A 6,279-nucleotide genomic window follows, 5' to 3' on the forward strand; every position below is an offset into this window, starting at 1 on the left:
GAATCTGTAGGTGTTGCCTTGAACATGAAACTTTACCCACGCTGCTGTATGAAAGGACAATACATACTTTCGTTGTAGGTGACCTCGTCGAAGACCATGCACGCAGTTGCATTTGGAATTTTCGAGAAAAGTGGACCACCTGAAGCATCGTGAAGCACATGTATTATCTTCTGTTACGGTTGAAAAATCGATACGGTGGCATCCCTGTTGTGACGGTCCTTCCTGCCGACTCTCCGACTCCAACGCATGAATGGCAGTCTTCAAGTTTCGTCCATCCAGCTTCCATGAAATCACCACACACTACCTCCTCTCCCGTCAGGTATACCCGCCAGCCGACAAGTCCCTTACCCTGGAGCAGGCCCACAGTTGGCGCCAACTCCAGACGGGCACTTTTCCTAACCCCGCTATCCTCACCCACATCTTCCCCTCAATGTACCCCACCTCGGAATGCACCCTATGTGGAGACAAAGCCACTCTGCCCCACATAATATGGGCTTGCCCACAAGACCCTTTTCCCTCAATCCCATCCCATGATGAGTGGGAGACCTCGCTCCGAAGCTCCGACCCAGAGGTGCACAGCGCCTTGGTGGAAAGGGCAAAGGAGGTCGCCGCCACAACGGCCACAACGAGGACCGCACTCTAAGGAATTCTCATATTCCGCCAATAAAAGATTTTTCTCTCTCTCTCTCGCCTAGCATCATTCAAACAGTGACCTCGTGGATTGCGACCTGAGATGGCCGGCACAGGTGCGAGCTCTTCGAGAAACAGCGCGCTCGAGACGAGTCGAAAGTGTACGAAGTCTGGGTCCGCACAGCGAGGCCACGTCTGGCCTCCTTCCTGGGTATCGGATCACCAGAGCAGCAGGTCACGTTCGCGTCGGCTGATGACGTACCCTTGAGCCGTGCAATATTACAGGCGCAGACGTATTCGGATATGTGTTGAACTTCACTGATGAAAGGCGCCACCGCCGCCCCCCCCCCCCCCCCCCCCCTCCCCCCTCTGTTTCTTGCTTTGACGCTTGTTTTTTGTATTGCATTTTTTTTCTTTTGCGCATAAGTCTGCTGGGGCCTTACACGGGTTCGCAGTTTCCCGCTCATTTTATTTCTGAACAACCGACTCTTTGACTAGCTCGGTATAGCTGAACGTAAAAAATAAATAAATAAAATATAAAGAACCTGCCCCATTCCATTCCCATTCCATTCCGGGCAAAAGGATTCTAATTCCATTCCCATTCCATTCCCCTGAACGTTGCCGCCATTCCATTCCCATACCATTCCGGGGTCGCGAAAATGCGGAATGATTCCGGAATCATTCCAACTCCGGAGTGGCAACTCCGCAACACTGATGTGCAGTCCATCTCAAAACACAATCGGGCGTGCAATGCCCTACCCTGCACATTCCTGCACCGGTGCAAGCTAATGGAGTCAAATGTGCCCATTGCAGTGCTTTCTGGATATGTGCTGCGATGTTTCGTCGACAAATTTTTTAGTGCGAAGTTGAATCTGGAAGCCGCTAAATTCTAAGCGTGGTCGTCCCCCCCCCCCCCCCCCCACTCTTACTTTCCTGTAAACCGGATGAGACGCAAAAAGTTTGTTGCAAAAACAACAGGGTTGCACTTGGCAAAACGACGCAATATATGTCGACATGTCATTTGGCGAACTGATTAGCACCGCTAACTATCAGAACGCTGATTAATAAATTGGTCGATAGGTAGAATCGCTGGTAGGAATGCTTACAAAGAAAATGTTCCTTTTCTTCCAAAGTTATATAATGACATATGAATACGTGCTGAGTGCACAACACTTGAAATGGCCTATGTTACTCTTGCTCAGTAACTGTAAATATGTTTTCTGCACCATAATATAATTTCCTCGTCGTGATTAGAGCTTTCAAAGCGAGAAAACGTATATGTTTGCTCCGCCACATAGCAGAGTGACTGCTTGTTGATTGCAATTCAAATTGACATATGGTGTCAATTCCTTGGAGGTAGATTAATATGTCGACCTTGGCCCGGTTGTCCACAGTGGCGACTAAGCGCTCTTGACTTAATTGTTCCTACTCCTGGGGTGCTATTTTAACTTTTCAACGTTCCTGTGTTCTGACGTTCGGTCTTTAGATAACATGGCATCTTGATTATTGGTGCTTAATTTGGTGGTAGCATTTTAGCTGATCGAATGGATCAATCAATCAATTGGGTTTATTGTCATGAGTTGCAGCGTACAAATTATTGAGAACCATCTGGGCCCACAGCTTTTTTCTAGTTTGGGCCCGTTTTAATAATAACATATTAGCAAGGCGGCACTTACTGGAAATACAATAAAAGGAAAAAAAAGAAAGACAATAAAAAAGAAACATAGAAAGTGACTTGTTTCACTACAGCAGGTAATTTATATGTTGTATAATAACGACATGCATGAGAAGCACCAGTGTATTCAAAGTGAAAAAGTGGTACTCCATTGATAGAATATGTAAAATTACCGCATCTCCACGTGGTGAATGATGTTGATTGGGGCGAAGCTCCGGTGGTGCTGATGATACTGATTTTGGTCATAGGTAGTGCTGATGGTGCCGTTTTCATTCATGTCAGTAGGAGAATGTGTGGTTTTCTTTTTCTTTTTTTAAGAAGCCAGATGGGATGGCAACTCAGAACACACTACTCTTTTTTTTCTTTCTTTTTCTTGATACTGATTTTGGTCATAGGTAGCGCTGGTGGTGCCGTTTTCATTCATGTCAGTAGAAGAATATGCGGTTTTCTTCTTTTTCTTTTTATAAGAAGCCAGATGGGATGGCAACTCAGAACTCTGCTCAGAACCCCCTACTCTTTTTTTTTTCTTCTTTTTCTTGATACTGATTCTGGTCATAGGTAGTGCTGGTGGTGCCGTTTTCATTCATGTCAGTAGAAGAATGTGTGGTTTTCGTATTAAGCCAGATGGTATGGCAACTAGAACCCCCTACTCTTTTTTTTTCTTCTTTTTCTTGATACTGATTTTGGTCATAGGTAGCGCTGGTGGTGCCGTTTTCATAGAGTGCCTTCATACACACGCGCGCTTTTGCTTGAGTGGTGACATCTCAGCCATTTTTCCGCCCAATTGTTTTTTGTATGCATTTTGAAGTGCGCGCAATCTGGTGTCACTCAGCTCGGGCGCGTAGCTTTGGCTAATGCATAGACGCCATTTCACCGCCCAAGTCACGCACCGAGTGCGCGAGAGCGTCACGCGCTGGCACATTCGGGGCAACAATGGATGTCTTCACCCTGAGACAGACAGACATGTAGGCACCCTACGTTTTCATTCATGTCAGTAGGAGAGAGAGAGAGAAAATGTTTTATTTGTGGAACCGAGTGTGGGGGATGCCTGTCGCCCTTGAAACTAGACATTGGTGACAGGAGGAAGGGGAGGAAGGTGAAGGGAGTTATATACAATGTACAAGCCCTGCCGACTTTATGTAGTCGATCAGGGAATCTAATATTAGAGAGTTTTAGCTTACCGCGTACCGGGCGACCGCCGGGGTTACCGCGACCGCGACCATCGAGCCGGTACCGGATCGAGAGCGTAGCGGGTAAAGAACGTTTTAGCATACCGTAACCGCGCCTGACCGCGCCTATGGAAGTTTCTTCTTTCTCCAACGGACGCGCTGAAACGCATTCTCAAAACAGGCGCAGGGCCACATACTACCTTCTCACTACGCGCCACTGCCATGATCGCTAAAGGTGTATCCACGCGACGGACCGGGCCGCGGACCGATTGATCACGTGATGCCCGGCCCGCGGGCCGCCCGGCTGCAATGAGCATCCACACGGCGGACCAAAAGAGCAGACGACAGAGCGAACGGGCCGGTCTAACCCTCGACCTCACAGCTCCGCCAAACGCAAGCAGCGAGCTGCTTTGAGGCTATTTGTAAGGAGCCAAGATGGAGGTTGAACGAAAGAGACGTTTGGCCGCGGTGGCCCTGGCGTTGACTCTTGAGAACGAGGAGGACCTAAGTGAAGCGAAAAAGGCACGGGGACATCTGTAGATGATTATTTGAGTAGTCGTCGCGACTATTGTCCCACAGAGCGGGGAATTGCTCCACGAGCGCGATGAAGTAAAAAGTTGCACCGTCGCACAACAAAAGGTTCGTCTTCTTCGTCTTCAGCAGTTGGCGCCAAAAGAAAACGACTTTGGATTTGGATTCCAATCCAAACAACAAAAGTCAGCTTGTTGCCAGACTTAGCGCTTCAATTATACTAAAAACGCCGCGGTCCGCCGCCAAGGTCCGGGCGAGAAAAGTAGCTTGGCATTTCTCAGAAGCGCGGGCCGCGGACCACCGGCGGACCTTGAAAACCGGTGACGTAAGATCACGTGATGCGCGGCCCGCGGACCAAAACGGCGATTTGGTCCGTCGTGTGGATACACCTTAAGGTGTATCCACACGACGGACCAAATTGCTGTTTTGGTCCGCGGGCCGCGCATCACGTGATCTTACGTCACCGCTTTTCGAGGTCCGCTGCCGGTCCGCGGCCCGCGCTTGTGAGAAATGCCAAGCGCTTTTCTTGCCCGGACCTTGGCGGCGGACCGCGGCGTTTTTAGTATAATTGAGTGCTAAGTCTGGCAACAAGCTGACTTTTGTTGTTTAGATTGGAATCCAAATCCAAAGTAGTGTTCTTTTGGCGCCAACTGTTGAAGACAAAGAAGACGGACCCTTTGTTGTGCGACGATGGCGGCATGGTGCGACGATGCAACTTTTTACTTCATCGCGCTCGTGGAGCAATTCCCCGCTCTGTGGGACAATAGATGCATGCCCTTTTCGGTTCACCTATGTCCTCCTCGTCCTCAATAGTCAACGCCAGGGCCACCGCGGCCAAAAGTCACTTTCGTTCAACCTCCATCTTGGCTCCTTACAAATAGCCTCAAAGCAGCTCGTTGCATGCGTTTGGCGGAGCTGTGAGGTCGAGGGTTAGACCGGCCCGTTCACTCTGTCGTCTGCTCTTTTGGTCCGCCGTGTGGATGCTCATTGCAGCCGGGCAGCCCGCGGGCCGCGCATCACGTGATCAATCGGTCCGCGGACCGGTCCGTCGTGTGGATACACCTTTCAGACGCTGCAGTCTAGTCTTGGCTAGCTTGCTAAGAAATTGCAATGTAATGTTGGATCCTCTACTTTTCTTTCATATATTTGTTTGTTCCCTGTGATAAAAAAACAAAACAAAAAACATGCGGTTACTTGAAGAGATTTGTGGCAACTGGTAATTTATTGGAGCGCGCAAATGAATAGAAAGCTTATTGGAACGAATGCAAGCCAAAAGAAAAAGTGAAATTGGTCGTTGTGTGAATATTTACACAGCGCGAGGTTAGTCTGCCTGAATTTGGCGATACTGTTTCTTCGCTGTAGATGGGCAGTGTGGCCAGTGCGGTACGACCGAAAACCTGGAGTCTTTAACGTGCACCACCAGTCATGGTTATACGAACGCAGCCGGTACGATGCTCGTCCAGATCGAACCGAGCAGGGACGGGGATTTGAACCCAGTGCTCTGAGTTCTGCAGCGCGAGCTTTCGCTACACGTGCTCCGAGCTGTGGTGCGTTAGCCCACGAATGCAAGCAAACAGCATCATCCTGTACGCTGCTTGTTTGCATTCGCAGCTCCATTGCCATCAGCACCAGTCTCTAATGTCGGCTAGGTGGCTCAGGTTGCCGCCCGAAACAAGGGGCATAGCAGTTACCATCCATCTATTCAACCGGCCTGTCCGGCGGCCATTAGAGCACTATATAGCTCCTTCGGAGCAGAGTAGCGTAGGGTGCCTTCATGTCTGTCTGTCTCAAGGTGAAGACATCCATTGTTGCCCTGAAAGTGCCAGCGCGTGACGCTCTCGCGCACTCGGTGCGTGACTTGGGCGGTAAAATGGCGTCTATGCATTAGCGAAAGCTACGCGCTCGAGCTGAGTGTCACCGGATGGCGCGCACTTCAAAATGCACAAAAAAACGATTGGGCGGAAAAATGGCTGAGATGTCACCACTCAAGCAAAAGCGCGCGTGTGTATGAAGGCACTCTAGAGTAGCGCAATCTAGAACGCCGCCTCTCGGCGACTAGCGGCGAACGCCCGGAGGCTCCAACTGCGGTCAGAAATGCATGGAGAACGTGAGAAAATCGTTGTTTCTCCAGTATTGTGGGAATGTACGGAATCGCAATCATTTTTGACATAATAATGGAATACTTTAGAATAATTTGCGCTATGTTTTGTGCCCCGCAAGGACCTGACTTTTTTTTAAAAATTGCCTGAGCGGCATCATGCAGCAGACGACACG

This window comes from Ixodes scapularis, unplaced genomic scaffold (assembly GCF_016920785.2).
Source record: "Ixodes scapularis isolate PalLabHiFi unplaced genomic scaffold, ASM1692078v2 PGA_scaffold8__174_contigs__length_109621045, whole genome shotgun sequence".
Taxonomy (NCBI): Eukaryota; Metazoa; Arthropoda; class Arachnida; order Ixodida; family Ixodidae; genus Ixodes; species Ixodes scapularis.